At 50.6% G+C, this 24,186-nt stretch overlaps 1 protein-coding gene across 2 annotated transcripts in view; it reads right to left on the bottom strand.

Moving 5' to 3' along the window:
* The window catches only part of DAAM2 (dishevelled associated activator of morphogenesis 2), a 115,394-nt gene extending 97,248 nt beyond the window's left edge, over positions 1-18,146 (bottom strand). The window contains exon 1 of one of the 2 annotated variants that reach the window (XM_062186058.1): positions 18,079-18,146. The gene's annotated coding sequence lies outside the window, so the exon portion shown is untranslated. Of the gene's footprint in view, positions 1-17,392; positions 17,473-18,078 lie in introns of those variants that run through there. The other variant, XM_062186059.1, reaches the window with a different exon arrangement.
* Positions 18,147-24,186: the final 6,040 nt, after the last annotated feature.

Below are 24,186 nucleotides of genomic sequence, written 5' to 3'. Positions count from 1 at the left end.
CGGCCACCCACTCACCCTGCAGCATGGCTGGGTGCCAACGGGCAGGTGGGATGGATTAGTAGTCTAGGATCATTTTTTAAAAAATAACTCATCTTAACCAAAAAAATATTTAAAATATCTAAAACATACCAAGAAGGATAAACATTTGTGTGCTCACTGCTCGGGGTAAGGAACAAAATTTTACACAATCAACAGCACCCCTGTGGAGCCCTCCTGGTCTTCCCTGTCACCTTCCCCAGAAGGAACCACCTCTTGGCATTTTGTGGCTGTCCTCAAACATGATTTGACACTTTACATCCACATGCAAAGATGTGGAGATAAAAGGTACTGTAACTCATGCCCGTACCAGCCTTGTGCTGGCGCTCTCGAGCACTTGTCCCGTCTCCCCCATGCCTTCACCCCCGCCCCTAATCCCACGCCATCTCATTGGGTGTGTGCATCAAATGATTGAACCAGCCTTGTGGTCCATGACAGGTACTTGATTGGCACTTGAGCTCTTTTAAAAACCACACTGTGATGAATACTCATGAACCTAACTCCTTTTCACGTATATTAGCCCTCCCGTTACATTTGCTCAAACCAGAGTCTTTCTAGACTTGGTTAGGAGTGAAATGCCTGGGTCCTCTGTGGGTGCATCCCCAGTTTCACTAGAGGGGACAGGCCTATTCCCCCACCCCTCAAGTGTTCCTGTCGGTTTAACTCCATCCTCACTGAATAGTGGCTGTCTTGGGCTCTATGGCCAATATGATGAGTGTGACTTCTTTGCCCATGCCAAGGAGGGTGGAGTGGGGTCTCCTTGTGATTTTATGTTCTGTAGTCCCCTAATGCCAAGCTAGGCTGAGCGTCTTTTCCTTTATCTGTTATTCTGTAGGATCAATTTAATGTTAGAATTACATTTGCTAATGTCAGGGTTTGTGCACTCAAAAGGTTTCCATAGCCTTGGAAGTTCATGACAAGAGCCTCGGGTGATCAATGATATCATAAATAAGAGTGTCAGTTGTTAAATCAACAACAAGAGTCACTGTGCACTTGCTCCCCATGTAGGACCTCTGTCCTTAGTGTGTTGTGCTATGAGAATTAATGGTAAAAATAGCTTTCAAACAGTACTTTACATTTTGTGTGTCTGAGTGGGTGCAAACTGTTGAAATCTTTATTTAGTGTAGAGTTGATCTTCTGTATATAATTAAAATGAATTTTAACGAAGAATGGGATGGGAATGGGAGTAGGAGGTAGGATGAGAGTAGGGGTGGGAGGGTGGGTATGGAGCAAAGAACCGCTATACTCCAAAAGCTATACCTAGGAAATTTATATTTTAAAAATTTTAAAAATTACATTTGCATGCTTTGAGAAATCCAAAGAATGGTCCTTTCCATTCATATAAGTTTGGAAAACCTGTGGAGCAGAAACACAGTGGATGGAGTTTGGAGGGAAGAGGGGAGACTTCATTTTGCACACTGGTTTTGAGGCCAGGATTTCTTTAAATGAGAGATAATTTAGAGACAAAGCCCTCGAAGCAGAAATGCCAGCAGTCCCACGTGGCGCTAGGTGAGGAGTGTGTGTTCAGGCCTCACTGGTGTCGTCAGGATTTTCCTGTGCCATTCCCCTGCGAGACACACGACGGCACAGACATCACACAGGGATTTTTATTTTGGTGCACAACCATCCACGCACGTGTTGCATTTTCCAGGAGCTGTTGGAAAACCCCACGAATACAAGATTTCAAATTGGTTTTGCACCAAAAGACACTGCTTTTAATTGTGTTCCAGGAACTTTGTGAAACGCCCTTGTAGTTAGCATCCCGACAGACAAAACCACTCCTCTGATAACAGGAACCCAGGAGTTCCTAGCAGCCTTCCCTGTACCACACTCAGCAGAACACGAATCCCTCAGATTTGAGCACCTGCCCCCAGCACTCCTCACATGCACCGGATCCTCTTCTAGATCCTTCCCCCGGCATAGCAGTGAGCACGGTGAGGACTCATCTGGGCAGCCCTGTCCCCGGCATGAGGACGGCAGCAAAATGCATGAACTAGTTTGGAAATGCTGAGGGCAGCATCACTCGGGTTTGGAGCTCTGGTAGGCACTTGACTTACGGCTCCTTAGAAGCAGGAGTTTCTTGCACACTGAATCTTCTCCAAGCATCAAGAACGAAGTGACAGGGTAGGCATTTGGTGCAGTCCTCACTTGGGGTGGCTGCATCCAGTACGAGCATGCCCGCTTCGAGTCCTAGCTCCTCTACTTCTGATCCACCTTCCTGCTAATGCACACCCTGGGAGGCAGCCGGTGCTTACTCCAGGCCTTGGGCCCCTGCCACCCACATGGGAGACCCAGATTGAGCTCTAGGATCCCTGGCCATTACCAAGCCCAGCCCTGGCTACTGAGAGCACCTGGGGGACAGTGAGCCTGGAACAAGTAGGTATTCTATAAATCAGATCAGGGAGGGCTCCGTGGCAAGGCGGCATCCCAAAGTGTGTGCTGGATGCCTTTTAGATCCCAAGCAAGAGAGTTTTTGTTTATGTCCATCATTGCTCTGTTCTTTCTCAAATTTTTATTATTTCCTTTAACTTGAAAGGTGATATACAACAGGATAGACAGAGACCTTCCACCTGCTGGTTCATTCCCCTGGATGCCCACAGTAGCCGCGGGTGGGCCAGGTAAAAGCCAGGGATTCCAGCAGTTGGAGCCCCAGGCTCTGCAGGAGAAGCCACTCTGCTGTACCCAAGCCGCTGCTGGCCACACGATGTCCTCAATCACATCACGGCCTTGCCATCGCACAAATGTGGCAGGGGTTTAGTGAGAGACCAGCTCTTCTCTCCATCCTCCTCCTCGACAGCTTCAAATCCCCAAGGCCTTGAACATGCCGCTTTCTTCCTCTGTCTTAGTAGGAGTTTCCAGTCACAGAGACCTGCACACACCGACACGCTGTGGCCTCACTTTCATGGAGCCCTGAATGCTGGGGTTTCCCTCTCCACAGCCTGGCTTGGCACTCAGCACCCTACACCCAGCAGCTCTGCAAATATTGGTTGAGCAACCACAAACACTAGCAACCAAGAATCACATAGCCCTCTGCATCCTGCCCAACACCTGTCATACGCCCTCCATCAGTCACTCTCCCCTGCTCTTTGCGACCGGCACTACTGCCATCTCCATGTCACACATGGCTAAGCCAGGGCTCAGATGTGCCCCATCACATATCTAAGGCATGGCAGCTAATTAGTGGAAGGCTGGAACTCACACCTAGGTCCTGACGCCAAGTCCCATGATAAAGCATCGTTCGCTACTAATTAAGTTGATCTTTTTTCTTCTTATTTTTTTTTAAGAGTTTATTTACTTGAGAAATAGAGTTATAGACAGACAGAAGGAGACACAGAGAGAAAGGTCTTCCATCCACTGGTTCACTCCCCAAATGGCCTCAATGGATGGAGCTGGGCCAATCTGAAGCCAGGAGCTTCTTCCAGGTCTCCTACATGGGTGCAGGAGCCCAAGGACTTGGGTCATCTTCTACTGCTTTTCCAGGCCATAGCAGAGAGCTGGACTGGAAGTGGAGCAGCTGGGACTAGAACCGGTGCCCATATGGGATGCTGGTACTACAGGCTGAGGCTTAGCCCACTAGGGCATAGCGTCGGCTTTCTTCTTCATACTTTATGTGCTTGCGACACGTATAGGCATGCGCACACATATGCTCACACACCTGACTTTTCCTTCTGGACCAGTGGAATAGGAGTAACCTCAGAAAAACAGAGGGCGCTGAGCTCTCATTCTATGAACTCTGAGTGAATGAATGCATGCCTGAATGATCCGCAGTCAGCCTGGACGCCGGGAGTGCTGACCCTCTGTCCGCAGCCACCAGGCTGGGGCCGTAACAGCGGCCAAGGGGCCATCCTTGGCAGCCATTTCTCTCACTGGCAGGTGAATCTTGAGGGTGACTGGATCCATCAAAGGAAGGTCCTCATCAGGACCCCTTGAGAGCAGAGAATGATGTGGGAAGGGCCGGAAGTGGTTCAGACCCCATTCTCAGCGTAGACACAGGAGACAGCCAGGGCACAGGCCCAGGGAAAACTCCAGACAGACCGTGTCCCAAAAGGATTAAAAATAATCTGTACAACCCCATGACAAGGACAGCAAGGCCTGCCTAGACCTCCAGAGCGTGAGTGTCCGCCCTAGTCTGCCCAGGACAGTCTCGATTTATTCCTGTTGCCCTCATGTCCCATCCAGGGGGTGCCCCTTTTGCTCTTGAAAGAGCCCTGGCTTAGACAGTGAACTACACGGTTGCCCTTGCCTTCCAGGAAACGTGTGACTTGTGACTTTCTCCAACAGCCCCTGGCTGGGAAAACAATTGGGCTTCCCAAGGTCACCTTGTTGCCTTATTTCTGCTCCTTGTCACAGGGCTTCGCCTCACAGCCAGCACCCACAGCTCACACAGGTCCTAGGGCGCAGCTTCCACCCCCTCCCAGGCTTTGTCCCCAGGGACAGCACCAAAGGCAAACACGTCAGAGGGTTCCCGCAGTGCATATGAGCCTTGGAGTCGGGCAGCCTTGCTTTATACCCTGACTCGGGCGGTTGTTTCCCGTCTCATCCTGGGCATGCCCGTCAAGTTTCCTCTTCCAAACCTCAGTCTCCCCATCTTCAAAATGGGACGACAATGCCCATCTCCTGAGCTAGCTGTAGATATGTGACGGGGACACAGAAGGCACCTAGTGCAGGGCCTGGCCTGCCTACCTCAGAGTGCGTTCTAGAACAAGGAGCTCCAGATGGAAAGGGCGTGGGAGACGGGAAGATCTGGAAGCCCGGGATAGCACCAGGCCTCGAGGCCCTGCACAACTGAGCTACAACTGCCTCTTGGTCTTTAAAGAGCATGGAAAACGTGACCCAACACCTTCCTAAAACCATTTGGCAGTTTCTCCTGGAACTGGGCTTGTGTGTTCTCGCCACCCAGCAATGCCACTCCCAGGGACACACCCACAGAAACGCACTCACGTGTCCACCCGACAAGCACACACGTGTTTGCAGCAAGGAGACAGATGACGCCCCCAAACGTGGAAACCACACAAATGCCAGTCGACAGAACGGATACAAAAAGGGTGTTACGTCTACACAATGGAAGACGACACAACAATGAGAGCGAGTGAGCCGCACATTAAGCTGAGCCAAAGAAGCCAGACACAAATGAGGACCCACTGTCTGACTCCATGTACAGGGAATTCAAGAACAGGCAGAACTAATCCATGGGGCTCGAGGTCAGAAACCTGGAAGGGTATTGCCAGCAAGGGGTGCCCCTGGGGCAGGAAGGGGTAGGGGTGCTTCTGGGGCGGGGCTGGCGTGGTAAAGAGGAAGGGCTCCAAGTGCCCTACTTCCTGGGCTGGGTGCTGCCTACGCACGTGCGTTCAGTTTGCGAGAAATCCATTCGACCGCATACACATAAATTGTGTATTCTTCTGAATTATGTTTACCTTCGATAGAAAGCTAAGATAAAAATTTAAAGTAGAAAATAGCATTCTTGCTTTGTAGAGTTAAGCAGCAGACACACAGCGAGAGGCTGTGGGATCTTCACTTACTAAATGTCTGTTGAGACCCAGCTCTGCAGCAGGTACTATGCACCATTGCTCAGGACGCTGTGCTGAGGAAACACAGCTAATGAGATGCGGTGCCTCTTCTCCAGCACTATCTGTGCCATCGCCATCTCCATCGCCATCTCCATCACCAACTCCATCGCCATTTCCATCGCCATCTCCATCGCCAACTCCATCGCCAACTCCATCGCCAACTCCATCGCCAACGAGATCATCCCCAACGTTTCTTACGTTTCTTACTGCCTGCTATGTGCCTGCCATGATTTCAAGTACTACTTTCTTCTTTTCCTACCCAAATAATGCATTGACTTTATCTTCATAACAGCCCATTTCACAGATGAGGAAACAAGGCGCAGAAAGACAGCCAGTGGAGCCTGAATCTGAACCGAGGCCATGTGAATCCAGGGCCTGGGCTCTGACGAACAGCCTTATGGCTGAGAAATCTGATCTGTTTCTCAGCTCTGTCTGCCCCAGCTCCCACTTCAAAACCATCGCCTCTGTTCAGGCCAGGGGTGCTGGGAAGTTATCCACTGCGTGTCTTAGAATGGCAGGGCGGTTGCTAACTCTGCTTCCAAGTGGCTGCCAGCATAGTGCTGCATGGCAAGGAATAAGCTGACAGATAGGAGGGGATTTGCAACATTTGTAGATAAAAGGCTTCTTTTGGCTCAAAAAATTGAAATGCATATATTGTATTTTTTAATACATACTTTTCAGGAACTGTTTGGAGATTCCTCATATGCAGGAATTTCAAGTTTTTGTACCAAAATAAACTTATCTTGGGTAAGTATACGACACAGCAGGTTAAGCTGCTGCTGGGGACACTCACACCCATCTGCTGGTTTCAGTCCTGGCTGCTCTGCTTTCTATCCTGCTTCCTGCTAATGCACCCTGGGAGGCACTGGAGGATGGCCCAGTAATTGGGTTCCTGCCATGCAATGGAGACCCGAATGGAGTTCCTGGCTCCTGGCTTTGTCCTGGCTCAGTCCTGGCTGTTGGGGGCATTTGGGATTGAACCAGTGAATGCTGAATAGATCTCTCTCTCTCGCCATTCTCCAATTCCTTCAAATAAACAAAATTTTAGTTCCATTTCATTCCAGTTTCCAAGAAAATATTCAAGTGCCCAAATTCATTGATGGAGATTGAAGAAGAGTTAATGGCTGGTCCTTCTGCCCAGAGTCCACAGGAACCCTGAATTTGTTTCAAACTAACTCCAAAGCCACCTGTAGTACTGTGGACATATGCAAGGACGTTCTCACTGACCTGGCACCCTCCGCTTCCCTGCCTGCTCTGGTCAGGGGGTCTTGAGGCTGGGGACTGTGGCACCTTGGAAGAAACAAAGCCAGGAGTGTTGAAACTGACGCCAGGCCTGTGCCCCTGAGTCTGGCTGATCCAGCATGCACCATACAGGCTAACTCTGCCCTGGCACTCGGGGGCTACATGACCAGTGTACATGGCCTGCAAGGCGGAATGTTCAAAGCAGAGTGCAGACTGCCCGTGCTCAAGACGAGGGAGCAAGAAACAAATGGTCAGAGGAACTGGATTTTGCAGAGACTTGCACAGGCATGACAGGACCATCCATGCAGGCAGGGTGGCGGCTCCCACTGGGCTAGCAGGGTCCCCCAAACCACCCCATTTCTATTGCAGAAGCACCAGTAAAGTGAAGAGGAATTCCCAAAGGTCAACTTGTCCATCCTTCCATGTCTAGGCAGGAGGATGACAAAGCCATCTGCTCATGTTTCCCACTAGATATGCCCAACCCTCGAGATTAGCATGGGGCAGGGGATGCATAGGTACTCACAATAAAAGTCAAGATGTTCACTCAGTTTGCCCAGTTGGAACACACTCTCTCATCAGAGAAACCAGTTAGAAGTAACCAGGTGGGGCCAGCCTGTGGTATAATGGATTGAGCTACCACCTGCAGTGCTAGCAACCCACACGGGCACTGGTTCAAATCCTGGCTGCTTCATTTCCAATCCAGCTCCCTACTAATGTGACTGGGAAAGCATCAGAAGATGGCCCAAGTGCTTGGGGTCCTACAACTACATGGGAGACCCAGATGAGGCCCCTGGCTTCAGCCTAGGCCATTGTGGTCATTTGGAGAGTGAACCAGCATATGGAAAACCTCTCTTTAATTCTGCTCTTCCAATAAACAAAATCTTAAACACACACACACACGAGAAAAACAATACACTTTTTCAGATTCTGAAAACTACCAAGAATTATCTGGACAACAATGAACTCCTCCCAAACAATTTCATCTAACAGATGATGCACTTCATGTAGTTCTCCCCAGGCACTGTGTGTCTTCCCATTTAGCTGTCTCCACAGTCTTACCCAGATGGGCACACAGTTACCTCCATCTGGAAGATTCGAAAACGGAAGCTTGGGTACTTGCCGGGCAAGTCAAAGGGCACAGCAGGTTGGGTCCCTCGGGGGCCGCCCTGGAGTACAGCAGGGAAGAGGTGGATCAGGAAGGGCTCCTGCACTTGGGGCCTGGGGAGGGACAGGAGAGAGCACAAGACAGAGGGCGCCAACCCACACGCAGTCCTGAAGCTGGGATGCTCTTTAGAACAGACCCACATTGAGGCAGAGGGGCCCAGCCTTCGTAGCTCCTCCAGGCACTGGACATCAGGTGGCCTGAGAGGGGAGCAGGGGGGTCCAGTAGCCAAGGCAAGTGCAAGGAGGGCTGCCCAAGGCCAGTACTCCCTGCAGCTGGAGGCTCAGCCGTAAAGCGGGGATTGGGTGGCACAGGCCAGTGCCCTCTGCACAGGAGTCCAAGTGTGCAGTCCACATGCTTTCCCCTTATACCATCCTGCCTGACTCCATCCCCACCATTCTCCCACAGAATTTGTTACTCTTTGGTGATTCCTGCTGTATCTCCTACCCATTGGGTGATGAAGGAGAGCCAAGGAGGACAGCCCACCTGGTCGGGTGGGAGGGCAGGCACAGGGACCAGACACACCCTGAAGTCCTACCCCATGGTGCTCTCAAGGCTGTTCACGTCAACCACGCAGCCCAAAGCAAAGCTTTTCTGGGGGGCCTGGGGGATTGTGCTGGTGACCCTCCAAGGTGAAACCCTGGTTAATAACTAACAAAAAAACAAACAGCTCAGTGAGAACAGCAGGATCCCCAGTGTGTAAAGTTAGGTGTGTCTAGGCATCTTGAGATCAGAAAACAGACAAGTTAGACCCATTATAGGGATGACTGACATATGGTCATGAGGGAGATACGTGTGCTGTAGAGTGACATGCATAGGAAGATTAGGGTTTGCTTAAAAACAGCTGCTCAAACAAGATCCCTCCATCTCGGGACGGCAACCTGTAGGTTTTTGTGTGAACAAATGAGAAGCTGTGGAATGACATTCCCTTATACTATTAAGATTAATTACCAGTGAACAGAAAGGTGTGGATATGTGATTATTTTTCTACTTGTTTTTATGTATCTTGGTGTGATATTGACTCATTTAAACAAGGAAGAATCATTTTCATAAGATGGAAAAAAACAAATAAAGAATAAAATCTTTCAAATTATCTGCATAGCACCATGGGGATAAGGGGCACCTATCATAAAATACTATTATAAAAATAGTATTAGAGTACTATTTCATTCCCTCTTCTTCCCCCTCTTAGGAGGCAGCTTCTCATTGCCCATTTGGGGCTGATCAACAGAAATATTTGATTCAAATGGAAGAATTTTCCATGTTTTTTTTTTTTTTTTTGACAGGCGGAGTTAGAGAGAGACAGAGAGAAAGGTCTTCCTTCCGTTGGTTCACCCCCCAAATGGTCACCACGGCCCGTGTGCTGCGCCGATCCAAAGCCAGGAGCCAAGTGCTTCCTCCTGGTCTCCCATGCGGGTGCAGGGCCCAAGCACTTGGGCCATCCTCCACTGCACTCCCTGGCCACAGCAGAGAGCTGGACTGGAAGAGGAGCAACCAGGACAGAACCGGCGCCCAAACCAGAACTAGAACCTGCAGCGCTGGCTCCGCAGGTGGAGGATTAGCCTAGTGAGCCACGGTGCCAGCCCATGCCTTCTCTTTAACAACCAGAGAGGAACTTCATCTTAACATTATTCCACAATGTGTATCTGCCACTGAAATAAGTCTACCTCTCATATCTCTAAATATTACACAACCTATTCTGTAGGCAAAGAGCAAGGCTGTGAATTATGTCTGCTACTATCTGTGACCACACTTGCCTCTGTTACTGGGCTAGAGAAAGTTGCCCATACCAAGCCACCTCCCAATTATCTTGCCACATATACATGAAAAGCCCAGAGATGCCAAATCCCAACTTTTCACAGCATCCATTGATCAGAAGTCAAAGGGTTGTCTTTAAGTTTCTTGCATCTTTCCCTCTTCCTGGTTGCCACCTAGGAGTGTCTCAGAAGGTGAGAGCCACGGCAAATGGGGGATGAACACAGAAGGCATCTACCTCATGTATAACATGGGCAGCCCCTGGCCATGTGGTTGGTTATGGAGATCTGCTCTTGCAATCCCAACATCCCCGGAACGAGTTCTTGCCACTGCAGAGTTAACTTGGATATTTCTGCACTGGATCAAGGCTCTACTTGATGTGGTTTGGCTACCAGGTATGGATTCCACAAAGCCATGTGACGTTCACGAGCTCTAAACATGTAGAAGGCACAAAGGAAGCTTAGTCCTTCTTGACTATGATGCAACATGTTAAATGTTACAGCAGAGCTGGGTGCAAGTTTGGGAGGGTGAGGAGAAAGGAGTGGCTGGAGAGACTCTTGCAAAGAGAAGGGAACGCCTGAAACAGGCTTGAAGGATGATAAGGGCAGAGGGAGGGCCTTTGAAATAGAAAAAGCTACAGACAAGACTATTGAAGATAGATTCAGGGCAGTAAGACCTAAGCTAACCCCTGTGGAATGATGGGGACCACTGGTCAACACAGCCACCAGCCTTCTGGGAGCATCTCGTCCACACAGCCTGGGACCTGCCACGTCCTTTATCTCAGAAATCGGTCTTTCTTCATCACACTAGTTTACAGGTCCCTTAGTTCTTCCTTCCATACCTCTTGTTCTGCTGCTTAATGCTGGATTTACATTTGGCTTCAATTGTCCCTCTTCTTGGTTAATTGCCAGTAATTACAGCAGCCATCATAGACAGCAACAACTAACATGTTGGGGGTACTTGCTCTTGGCCAATGGTTGTGACAACTGCCCCAACTATCCTGTGAGGGAAGTCTTATTGTATTTTTTTTTTTTTACAGGCAGAGTGGACAGAGAGAGAGACAGAGAGAAAGGTCTTCCCTTGCCGTTGGTTCACCCTCCAATGGCCGCCGTGGCCGGTGCACCGCGCTGATCCAAAGGCAGGAGCCAGGTGCTTCTCCTGGTCTCCCATAGGGTGCAGGGCCCAAGGACTTGGGCCATCCTCCACTGCACTCCCGGGCCATAGCAGAGAGCTGGCCTGGAAGAGGGCAACCGGGACAGAATCTGGTGTGCCGGTGCTGCAAGGCAGAGGATTAGCCTGTTGAGCCACGGCGCCGGCCCTTATTGTACTTTCATTCCAAGTTTTCAGATGGGAAAGATGAGAATCAGAGTTTACAACAAGGTGACTGGAAGAGCCAGAGGGCACACACAGGTGTGTCTGACTCTAGATGCATCCTTAACAGCCATGCTACCAGGATCTTCTCTAAGCTACATTTACTTGCTCTGTTCATGTCTGAGAGCCAGAGCAGGAGGCAACAAACTGTGTCCATTAAGGTCAAATAGTAAATATTTTTTGAGAGGCAGACAGATCTCCCCTCCATTGGTTCATTCCCCAAATACCTGCAACAGCTGAGGCTGGACCAAGCCAAAGTGGGAGCCAGGAACTCCATCTACATTTCCCACATGGGTAGAAGTGACCCAACTACTGTGATCCATCACTACTGCCCTCCAGAGTGCACACCAGCAAAAGGCTGGAGTGGGGAGTGAAGCCAGGCACTCCTCTATGGGATGTGGGTTGTATCAACCAGATCTTAACCACTACATTAAATGCCCACCTTCAGAGAGTAAATATTTCCAGCTTGTGGGCCAACTCTGTCACAGCCACTCAACTCTGCTGTTGTGGCACAAAAGGGGCCACAGATGACACACAGACAAAAGGGCATGGCTGTGTTCCAATAAAACTACACTTCTGAAATGACAAACTGAATTTGGCTAACAAAATTGCTGACACCTAATCTATAGTACGTTGTGTGTTCTTTTATCTACCCAATGCTTGTTGAGTGGCTGCCTTGTGCCTGGCATAGTTCTAAAGATACTGGGAGAGCTGTCCAAAATCCCTACCCTCACGATTCATAAATTCTAGCAAAGTCTTGGCTGCTTGTTTGACCCATGCCTGGTGCCCTGGTGCTTCCCACTCTTCTTAGACCAGTGATTCTCAACTGAAACTTCAGATCCACACTATGGAGACCTGGGCCCCACCTCCCAGGGACTGCTCCCTGATTGGTCAAGAGTGGGCCCAGGGCTGCAATGTGACAAGCTCCTCGTGTGATTCTAATGTGCAGTCAGGGTTGAGGCTCACTGTTTTGTTTTCTGTTTTTTTCTGCTTACTTGTGTGTGAAACAAGGTAAGTCTTTTAAGCCCTCAGAGTCAGGCTACGAAATCTGATTAACGCCAGTCTCACACAATTGTTATGATGGGTGAGTTCATGTGCCTTTCCAACAGTACAATGTTACACACACTTAAGGCACTGCTGTCATTAAATGGTGCTATTATCCCTAGGTTTTAATGTTAGACACTACCTCAGTGAGTTCTTTAAACCCAGTTTTGACCTCAATTTTTTTTTTAAAGCTTTATTTGAGGGATAGAGTCACAGAGAGAGAAGGGGAGGTGGGGGGGAGAGACAGAGTCTTCCATCTGCTGATTCACTCCCCAAATGGCTGCAACAGCTAGAACTGGACCACTCTGAAGCCAGGAGCTTCCTCCAGGTCTCCTATGCGGGTTCAGGGAACCAAGCACTTGGGTCATCTTCCGCTACTTTCCTAGGCCACAGCAGAGAGCTGGATCGGAAGTGGAGCAGCCAGGACATGAACCAGTGCCCACATGGATGCCAGTACTGCAGGCAGAGGCTTAACTAACTACACCATAGCACCAGCCCATGAGCTTAACTTTTTGAACCAAGACAGTGCTTGGGGTTTTTTAAAATAAGCTCTATGGAGAGTTCACAAATAGCTCAGGTTCACGGGTGACTGCACTGACCAGTGGTCTTCCCATTCCAGCAGATGGTCACACAGGGCTGGTCTATGTACCCCAGGTGTGGAAATGGAGGTCTCCATCTCCAGGCTGAGAGAGCTGATCTCTGAGTGACTTACCCATTTGGACTCACGGTCAGACATCCAAACCCATAGACTTTCATGAGCTTAGAAATAGGGAGGGCAAAGGCATTGGCACTGTGCTGGGCACCCAGCAGGTGGTCAGCCCCTCCCCCTGTGCTGTCCCCTTTCCAGGTGAGAATAAACCTTGAGAAGGGATAGCGGTTATTCTCATTTAACAGATGAGGACGACTCACAAAGGATGACCAGCTTGTGGCCTGGTGGTGCCAGAAGACAAATGTCCATCTCCTTGATTCTAAAGCTCTCAGCCTATAGATAATCCAGCTCCTCTCCAGCCAGGATTTAAAAATACACCAAACTGCCTAACACTCATATTTCCCAGGGTTTGATTTGGTTCCGTTTTGTTAGAGGGGAGGACCAGAAAGAAACCCACAACACCTACTACGGACCAGAGCCTGCTAAGCCTTGGACAGCACCTGCATAATATGCACAAGTTCAAAGAAAAAGCATCCCCTCCCTCCACAGCATCTAAACCGGGCAGTTTTAGAACCTCATAATGAAGAAAAAGGAAAGAAACCAAACAAACCAAAAAAATGCGAGGAGAGAGTTGCAGAAATACACACTGCCAGGAGTGAGGCATTCACTGACCCCCAATCTGGGCCATCTCAAGAGAAGTTGGCCACTGACTAAGCCTCTTAAAAGCTTAAAAGTCATCCCAGGCCATGGTTAGAGAGAGAGCTCGAACAAAACAAAAGCAAATGTGAGCTTCAAAGTCTTAAATGTCAACTTGAAGGCTAACTTAGCAGCTCTGGAATGGGCCTAGAGGACCTGCAGCTGCTCTCCCCAGCATCCGATTCCCCTTCTCTCCTTGGGAGCAGGACTGTCCTGGATAATGTGTCAATCAGGGTTCAGGGGGCAGCCTCCCACCCCTACCCACGGCTAAGGCCTCTATTCTCTACAGTCCATCAGATTCGCCCCTCACTCTGCCCTGAGCACCCGGGACAAGCAGTGCTGTCTGACCTATCTCTCACCTCGGGCCTATCCTTCCAGACCAAGTTGGCCCTGGACCTCCTGCCCTGCCCACCCTCCTGTTTCCCTCCCCCATCGCACACTCACCACCTACTCAGCTGTACTTCTGCTCCCACCAGAGAATTCTAACACTGGAGTGGCTTCCACGTGAAGGAGCCAAGGTGCCTCCAGGAATCACCCCTTAGGAGAACAGACCGGGCAAACTTACAGATAATGTCCGCTGGTCACCTTTCCCAGGAGGGTGGAAGAGTAACCTGAGCCCTAGAAACCCCACCCACTGACCTTTAATCACAGAAAATCCACAGCCGGATTTGGGGAGAGGTCCTTTCCAGACAATACTAGCTGCTGATGGATGAATAGCCAAATATATATATTATTAATATATCAATATGTTATAATATTTATGTAATATATTAATGTAATATATATTAATGTATTAATATATTATCTACAAGTAATATATATTATTCCCTTTATGAAGGACCCACAACATTCTTAGCCTTATTCTTAATCTTTTGGCATAAATGTCACCTTTTCAATACCCTTGGAAGGTAAATACTATCCCTCATTTTACAGACAGCAAAACTGAAGCTCAGAAGGTATAAGTGATGTGTCCCAGGTTATAAATCCTGTAGCAGTCTTCACAAAATTCATGGGAAACACACACTTTTTTTTTCACTTGAGAAGAAACACAGAAACAGACATCTTCCTTTGCCGGTTCACTCCCCCAAATGCCTGCGACAGTGGGGCTGGACCAGGCCCAAGCAAGGAGCCCAAAACTCAATCCAGGGTGGCAGGGATCCAATTACTTGAGCTATCGCCACTGCCTCCCCCAGGGTGCACATTAGCTTGGAACCCAGGTACTCAGATATGGGACATGGGGGTCTTCACGGGCACTAGGCCAGATGCCCACACTGCATAGGATCTGTTCTCCCACAAACTTTAACACATTTATTTATCTATTTGAAAGAGTTACAGAGAGAGAGGAGAGCGAGAGAGAGGAGAGCGAGAGAGAGGAGAGCGAGAGAGAGGAGAGCGAGAGAGAGGAGAGCGAGAGAGAGGAGAGCGAGAGAGAGGAGAGCGAGAGAGAGGAGAGCGAGAGAGAGAGGTCTTCCATTCGCTGGTTCACTCCCCAATTGCCTGCAACACCAGAGCTGTGCCAATCTGAAGCCAGGAGCTTCTTCTGGGTATCCCTTGAGGGTATGAGGGCCCAAGGACTTGGGCCATCTTCCACTGCTTTTCCAGGCTATGGCAGAGAGCTGTATCATAAGTGGAGCAGCCAGGTCTCCAACTGGTACCCAAATGGGATGCCAGCGCTCCAGGTCAGGGTGTTAACCTGCTGTGCCACAGCGCTGCCCCCTCCCCACAAACTTTTGGAAGCACCATTCTGTAGGTCCCCCTTATATTTCCCAGCATAGTCTCCCCCAAAGTCTGCATCCTTCCATGCTGCCAGGCTGCACCTGACATCCAGAGCTGCATGACCCTGGCTGCTCAGACCTGGAGGGCCGTCAGCTCTTGAGATTGGGGACACCTTCCAAGTCATTCCTTCTGCCAGGTGCATTGCCCTTTGCACCTTCAGAAGAGCCCAAGAACGTGCAGCCTCTCAGATTAGCCCGATATCAGAGATAACCCAAGCACTGGCCAGAGGAACAGAGAGAAAAGGCTTTCAAGTCAGCCCGAGTGCCAGCAGGCTGGGCTCTCAGCCCAGGTAGAGGTGCATGAAGCGTCTCCTATCCCCAACCCAGAAGGTTCAGGACCATGCTGATCCTCCAGAGAAGCCAGAGAAATATGCTTGTCCCTGCACAGGACCCGTCAGGGACTGCCGAGGGCGAGAGCCGAGCTGTCCACCCAAAGCCCGGCTACTTCCACTGGCCGCACTAACACCCAAGAAGAAACTGCTCCCCCTCAATCATTATCTCTACGCCTTCCCCACCACCTAGCGCTCACGTCTGCCACAGAGATGATTCACTAACGTGGAGAGTTCAGCCTGTTTTGTATCCACAGCTTTGGAGGCAGGGGGTTGGGAATGAGGACTGGGGAAGAGAACATGTTCACACAAACAGCAGAGGTGCCACAAACGCTCCCCTCCACTTGCCAAACGCAAAAAGAACCCCAGGGCCCCCTGTGGGTCCTGCCCTCACCGACGCCACCTTCCTGAGCCCCTGACCCTCCAACACCCTAGCGCCCTGGAGAATTCTCTCGCCTCCTTTTGTCCTGACGGGGGCACGAGGGTGGCCTCCGCAGCCAGGATCCAGGGAAAGTTCTGAAAACGGCACTGGCAGTTAGGAGCTACAGCGCGTGAAGCCGCAAGACATAATAGTGCAGTTGTGTGTTTAAAGGCAGAAATGGGGGTGGGATGCAGCTCCCGGCAGACATGAAGAAATGGGCCATTTATGCGTCCGCGCCTGAGGCCATGACCATCACCACACAGTCATGTGTGCGTAAACACCCGCGTGCATGCGCGTCTCCGGAGCCCAGCCACCCCCTGGTCAACGGCGCGCGCTCCGGTTGCCAGCACCTCTAGGTTACCTGATTTCCGCCTTCCTCCCGCACCCTCCCTTCCTGCCGGCCCGCTCCAGAAGTTAACAAATGAGTCTATTGCTGACTTTGCCGCCTGCTCAATCTTCTACGCCGCTTCCCTGGGGGTCAATTTGTATCCTTTCTAAAATCCTTCCCGAAACTCAACTTCCGGCGGCTCTGTTTTTACATCCAGAGTTCCTTCCTGTCCCTTCCCTCTCTCATTTTTCTAGGATATAGCGAGAGTCCGGTCATCTTCTTCCCACCCAAACAATGTAGGTTAGCTCTGTTGCAACATACAAAACCAGAGACCTGGCTAAGGCAGAGCTGGTCAGGCTGTCTCGCGGTCACCTCTGTGCTTGTGTGCGCGTGTGCACGTGTGCGTGCGGCACCCTGCACCGTGCAGCACAGGGCTGGTGGAGCCTCATAGTCCCTCTGCTCCCCACCCCAGCAAAGCGCGTGTCTTCGCGCTCTAGGTCCTAGGAAAAGCCATTCCTTCCTCTGCTAGCTTCCCAGAGAAACCCAAGAAACTGACATCAAACTCGGAACGGGGAGAAAACACACAACTCGAACCCTCTTAGAGATGGGAAGTTGCTTTCAACCCATATGGGCTTCAAGGAAAATCTATGGAGAAGCTTTCCTGGAGAGGGGCGAGCTCCCCTCCCAGCCTCCCATGCACTCCCCGACTGCACCAGAGAGCCGTGGCAGAGGGGCCGGGGCAGAGAGAGAAGAGTTAAATCAAGCCCAGACCTCGGCAATCTGTGTTCAATTTTGATAAAAATCTCCCTCGCTCTCTCCCAGCGCCCCCCTTCCTCCGCCCCACCGCTCAGACACGGCTCTTCGGTTAGGAGTTTGCATCTTGTTTGGGGCACCCCACGCGCCGCTTGGCACGCACCCCGCCAGGGGCACAGGAGGCCCAAACACCCAGCAGGCTCCGTGCGCAAGGCATCACAGCCACCACCTCCTCCCCCGCCTCTCCGTCCTCCTTAGGATTACCTGCTGCCACTCCAGGTCCTCCCTTCCCCCATTAAGTCGGGGTCCAGTTGTCTGTCCAGGCCAAGGCCCTGGCCACAGGTGCCGAGAGCTGCAGAGCGGGGATCCTCTGTGAGGATGCTCCTGGCCTGCCCCTGGTCCCAGCGCCGCCGCTGAGGACAAGAACCAAGCTGCTGCGGCTGCCCTGCCCGCGGGCCCGAGGCCAGGCCTGCAAGCCTGAGCCCCGAGCTCGGGACCCCTGCAGTCCACCCCCAAGCAAAGGCAAAAGCCCACTGGGGACAAGCCACCTCCACAAAAGTTGTCAGCTTGGAGGTTCAGGCTAGGTTTTGTCCGCTTGTAACAACAAGGAGTCCGATTTCAAAGCCACCAAAAAAAAAAAAAAAAAAAAAAAAAACCGAAACATTTTTTTTTAGAAGTTTTCCAAAGACACTTCCTGCGTGTAGATGTGCCAGTGCTGGGGGACACGCACGCTCATGCCCCGCTGCAGACACACACGCGACATACACAGAGGCCCGGGAGCCCACTCCGGTGGCAGGGCTCCCGAAGACCCTGGGGGCAGCCGACGCGGCCAGCCAGAGCGCCGGGCGCCGCCGCCTCTCCCAGCCAGCTCAAGCATCCCAAGCAAAGTAGAGGGGAGAAGGAGGCAGGCCATGTCCCCACTGCGTGCCCCGTCCCAGCGCCGCACTCACCGGAGGCCCCCAGGGCGCGCCCGCCTCGCGCAGCACCGCCGCTCCCGCTCCGTGCTCTGCGCTTCGCTCCCCTCTTGCAAGAGCGACCTCGGCCGATCCCCGCCCGGCCGGCCTCCCGCCGCCGCCCGCCCCGCTCTGACGTCAGGCGTCTTGGAGCGGGATATTTATGGCAAGGAGACTCTGAGTGTTCCCTAGGTAGAGTTCTGATTGCAGTTCTGGGGGATTTGCGACTTTCACACTCGCAGAGGCTGCAGAGGGCGGGAGGGCAGCGGCCGGCGGGGCTCAGCACCTTGGCGAGGAGCCGCTGACTCGGAGCCCCGCTGTGTGGGGGCGCACAGAAGGGTCACGGAGGCCAGTTTGGCCACCTGCACAGCGGCGTCTCTGGGCACCTGGCGGGAGGCAAGTCCGGAGGAATAACCACCTTCCCATTTCTTCTCTGGGAATACACATGTGTATATATAGTTTATTTTTATTGAGTTATGCTCCACACTCCCTGCCCCCTGTATAGCTTTTACAACTCAGCGCCGGTCAATTCATCTTACCTCTTTGCTTATATACATAGTATGAGCCGTTTACAATAGCTCTTATTCATACTTCTCAAGTTCGCTTTTTTTTCACACCATTGTGGTCCACCTCCCGGACTGCACCGAGATTGCCTGAGCCTGAGCGGGCAGCAGCTATCTGCTCTGTGATCCACCATGCTCTGAAGGGGAGGATTTCCTGGTCTCTTCACCCGACATCACCAGGAGCTCCTCTGCCACCAAACAGTGCCCCCTTGCGCTTGGCCAGAACCTGGTGTTCAGGTCTGGGTTCCAAGAATGGTCCGTTTTTCCAGCCCAGAAATGGGACTCAGGGGGATGGCTTCATTGAGCGCCATCTCTCCAGAGAAAATGGAGTGTAATGTTGCATGGCTCTCCAAGGATGGAAGAAAGAACTTTCAAGTGGTCCCCACGGCGGTGCCTGCTTGACCTGGCAGTTAAGACACCTGCACCCCATATCAGTGCTGGATTTGACTCCAGCTTCCTGCAAGTGCAGATCCTGAGAGACAGTGGTAGCAGCTCAACAGCGGGGTCCCTTCTACCCACATGGGGGACCTGGTTTGAGTTCTAGGCTCCTAGCTCCAGCTCTAGCCTAGGCCCAGCCACTGAAGGCATTTTGGGAGTGAATAGTAGATGATAGATGGAAGCGCTCACAAGCTCTCTAACTAAAAACAATAAATAAACAGTACCCACGAGATACCAATCTCTTATGAACTTGGATAACATAGGCTGTGGATAATCAACTCCCCAGAAACAGGAGGAGACGTGCATAACAGCCATCATTAAAACCCAAGGATGATGAGCTCTCCCTTCTCCAGACGGGGTGGGAGTGTGTTTAACCACACTTAACCGCACAAAGCAGCAAGGGCTTAAGGACTTGGGATGTGTTTACCTCCTAGTTAGAGCTCATTGCCAGCAGGATCCAAGCCTGGGACTTGGGCCTCCTGGCTGGGAGGGAGAAGAGCTATGCTGTTTCGTTAGTGTACGATTACCCCTCATATGCCCCTGCCACCTGCCTCCATCCCCTTCCTCACATCGCAGGTCCATTGCCAGGGTGAGCTGTGCTCTGCAGAAGACTCTGAGTTGCTTTCCAGAAGCCACTGATAAGCCCCTTCTCCTTTGTCTTCAACTTGAGCAGCTGGAAACCTACACTCTTCACCCTCCTAGTTCCCTTGTATCCAGGGAGACCCAAGACCGCGTTCTGGCAATGAGACTGTCATGTAAAAGGCAGGGGTTAGGGCTGGCACTGTGGCATAGCAGGTAAAGCTGCCACCTGCAGTGCCAGCGTATAGGTACCAGTTCAAGTCCTGGCTGCCCCACTTCTGATCCAGCTCTCTGCTATGGCCTGAGAAAGCAGCAGAAGATGGCCCAAGAAGATGGCTTCTGGCTTCAGATTGACACAGCTCCGGCCATTGCAGCCTTCTGGGGAGTGAGGCAGCAGATGAAAGATCTCTCTCTGCAGCTCTGCCTTTCAAATAAATCTTAAAATTTTTTTGAGAAATGGCAGGGGCCATTCCCCTCCAGTTCTTTGACATTTCCTATTTCTACTTCCTGGGTTTCTTTTCTCCCAGAACATGGATGTGATGCTTGAAGATGCTGCCACCATCTTGCGACCTTGAGAACAGAAAGTTCCTCACTGCAGAATGCAGTGGGAAAGCAGGAGGAGAGAGGCACCCACATGGCATCCTGAAGTGACTCACCTCCCTCCGACTTCCTGTTTGGTGAGAAAAACTAACCCCTGTGTTTAAGTTTCTATAGTTGAGTCTTCTATTGTTGATGGCCAAGTACTCCTATAATCTTATGTGGTACATTTCCATCAACCCACTAAAATATAATATAGGAATAATTACTGATCATCACATTGGTTCATAAGACTGTTTGTTTTAACATGCTGCTTGTACTTGCATAATTGTTTATAGTTTTAACTCCCCTGAACCCCATGTCTGAATTATAACTAGGACCTCCATGTTTTCAGCTGTTGTTGCAAGACAGACATGGTAAACGTCCGGCCCAAGATAACGCATTCAAAAAAATCTGGAACCCTGGACTCTAACCTCATTCTGTCAACTCTGTATTTTCTGCCATGTCTTTAATGACAGCAAGTGTCTAGTGACCAATCCTTGTTCTTCTAAGTCACTGTGAATTCTACTTAATTCGACCAAGACGACATAGATTGCAAGTAAATCCTGGACATGGAAATTGGCTTAGTTCATTCAAGAATTAAGTCCCTTCTACTGTCTCTCCAGACCCCCAGTCCCCCAACATCCTGCCCTGAATCCCGGGAGCTCTTTCCGAGGTCACTTGGCCCTTTCGATAGATCTAGTCTTGTGCTCTTGGTCCTCACGTCCTTTGAGATGTCTAAACCACGCCTTCCTTGAAACTTGTCCCTCTCCCATGGACATTGCCCCAGGATGATGAGCTCCCGTGTGCCCTGGGTGCTTTTCCCTCCTGGTTCTCCTCTTTCTATCTTCGTGGCGATGATCCCCAGGGTTCTGTCAGCAGCCCTCCTTCTCCGGCACCCCACAGGCCCTTCCTCATGCAGTCATGTTCACTCCTGCAGATTCCACCACGGGCTCAGTCACCATGAGGCCAGGTCACCCATGGACTCCATACCCAAGTCAATATTCCAAACACCATCCTCCTATCAACTGTAATCCCTCTCTCCCAAACATTTATCATCTGTGTCACCTAGCACATGGCAAGTAGGAAATAGAAGGTCTCTACATTTGGTTATCATGGTCAAGAACACAGGAAAGTTTCTAAGGCAGAAGCAAGTGTTAGGACAGATTAATTTCTAGTATTAGGAGCTATGGAGTGGCCATTCCAGCTTAGAGATCACTGCACAAGCCAATTCCGTCTTCCACAGTTGGAAGGAAAGGTGGTGGGGGGTAGTGGAAGTTAGCAGTAGCAGACGAGAGAGCAGTGAAGTGGCAGACCTAATGGGTAGCAGGATATCCCCATGGACTCCTTTGCACCGGGACTCTCCGTGAGCACTGGCCTGCCAGACACTGGGGAACTTCATTCCTGGCTGAGAGGAAGCACAGAATTAAAGGTGGGCAAGCCAGGGCCCAGGGCTAGAAGGGGCTAATGGAGCTCACGACAAGGGTGAGGGCAGGGCAAGTGAGGCTGAGGAACACTGAGCATCCCAGGTCTGGGAGAGGGCAGTCTCCCTCCCTGCCCAGATGACCCTTACCCGGGTTCTTTGGGGACAAGGAGCAAGAGAAGTCCCTACAACGTGTGGCTCTCAGTGCTAAGGAGCCGATTTTGAGATTGGTGAGCTCTGGAGAATCCACAAAGTGGAAGCACTCTCTCGAAGGTCGTCAGATTGACCCCAGACCCTCTGTCTCATGGTGGGTGTCTTGAGCGTTGTATCATTCTTCACCTGTGTATTCCAGGAGTGCTCCCTGAACATTCATTCAGCGAGGCCCCTGCCACACACCACCCATCTGGAGAGGGCACCTTCATGATGCAGGATCCTTAAACAACTCACGGAGATTGGACCAGGTCCCAAAGCCTACCACGTACTGCCAAAGCCCAGCCTATCGTGGTGAGCAGCAGGCTTCACGAAGATCCCTCCTTACTCACTCTCCAGGGTAAGAGCTCCTAGTCCACACCACATGGACACATTAACACTCAGGTTTCTCTAGTGGGAACCCCATGAACATGCCATTGCAACCAATGTGAGGCTCTCCATGAAAAACACGCCTTTCCCAAGCCTGCTGACTTTAACTGCAGATGGTGAACATTAGACACACACACACACACACACACCCCTGTATGGGGGTGTATGGGTGCAAATAAGAAAGTCCTTCCAAAATGTTATAGAAAATGAAATTAAAAGGTGTTGATTTCAGGCAAAAATAATGAAAACCTATGCATAGGTTTTTCATAATATGCATTTTCCAACAATTTTTTGCACTAAAATACTCATACTTTTAATTCCATTTTCCACAGACTTTTTGAAGTGCCTGTGTGTGTGTATGTACATGTATGTGCTGTTGGTTCTGCTTCTCGGGAGAACCCTAAAATAATATTCTTGAACAATGATATGGAATGAAGATCATTCCATCCAAAGAGGTTTCTATAAAGATCAATGAAGCTAAATAGATTGCAAGTCTCTACCTCAATAAATTAAAAAAAGATTTATTTATTTGAAAGTCAGAGTTAGAGAGAGGAGAGGCAGAGAGAGAGAGAGGTCTTCCATCCACTGGTTCACTCCCCAGTTGGCTGCAGCAGCCGGAGTTGTGCCGATCTGAAGACAGGAGCTTCTTCTGGATCTCCCACGTGGGTGCAGGGGCCCAAAGATTTGGGCCATCTTCTACTGTTTTCCCAGGCCATAGCAGAGAGATGGATCAGAAGTGGAGCAGCCGGGTCTTGAACTGGTGCCCATATAGGATGCTGGCGCTTCAGGCCAGGATGTTAACCCACTGCGCCATGGCACCGGCCCCCTCAATACATTCTTTTAAGACTAGGCAGGAGGAAAATCACTCATTTTGGGATCTCTCATCCCACCTCTTAGGATGTCAGAATCAACCTGCTGCCCTCCTCCCCAGGACATGCTCAAAGAGGTGCTGAACTCCATCATTAAGAATGCTATTGATGTCTGCAAGGCAGAAGAAGCCTGCTCCAAAGTGGACCCCATCTGGGAGACACGATACACACCAGGTAACATGACCGTGAGCCCACCCAGCTTCTCCCACTTACAGTGAGGGATGCCATCTCCACTATATGGAACAGGACGCCTACTATCTGACAGTAATTTTTCAAGGACACAAATGACTAAAGAGAAAAAAAGCCCAGAGCTACTATAGTTCTTCCTTAAAAAGTGCTTAGCAAGAAACTGGAAGTCAGAGCAGCTTGAAGGTATTTTAGGTTCTCCTGGCCATGCAATGCAGTGGAAACACCTAGAATATAGCAGCAGAAGAGCCTGGCTTTCTTTTCCCAGCCCTGAATCTTGCAACTAATAGCATCATTTTGCTTCTCTACAAAATAGGAATTAAGAACAGGAAGATCAATGGCAAGGTGCTGGAACAAGAGTTAAATGACAGAATACTTGTGCCTTACAAATGGCTACTATTCTTATATGCTTTTTCCTGTCATTACCCTATTTTCCATCTCTCCTCTCCAAAACACACCACCCTCTGTTAACTAACACCAAGAATGCACTTAACATTAACGGACAATTCCCCAGGTTCCTGGCATGCAGCTCTCTGCAAACCTCTTTGCCCAGAGTTAAGAAATCTCCTCCAACTCAGACATGACCACACCAAACAGGCAGCAATTGGAAAATTGCCCCATAAAGGCCGCCTCCTTCCGAAACACGGGGCTGCATTTTTAAGAAGCCTTCTCAGGTCGTTTGCGAAGGCTTGGAGGGTCAGCTCTGCTGCCTTGCCTACGTCAAAACCCTGAGTGTTTAACCACAAGACACACAATCCTGGGACATCGTGGCGGCTGCCCTCCACCCCCACAGCGAGGCAAGCCACGCGCGTGTCTAATCTGGTATGTGGCCCCCTCAAAGGCCAGAGAGGCCGACTCCGGTCCGCGGTGCCACACCTGGCCAGATGTTAGA

Source organism: Lepus europaeus, chromosome 3, assembly GCF_033115175.1.
Source record: "Lepus europaeus isolate LE1 chromosome 3, mLepTim1.pri, whole genome shotgun sequence".
Taxonomy (NCBI): Eukaryota; Metazoa; Chordata; class Mammalia; order Lagomorpha; family Leporidae; genus Lepus; species Lepus europaeus.
The sequence above is the reverse complement of the archived record's forward strand: the minus strand, read 5'-3'. Positions and strand labels throughout refer to the sequence as shown.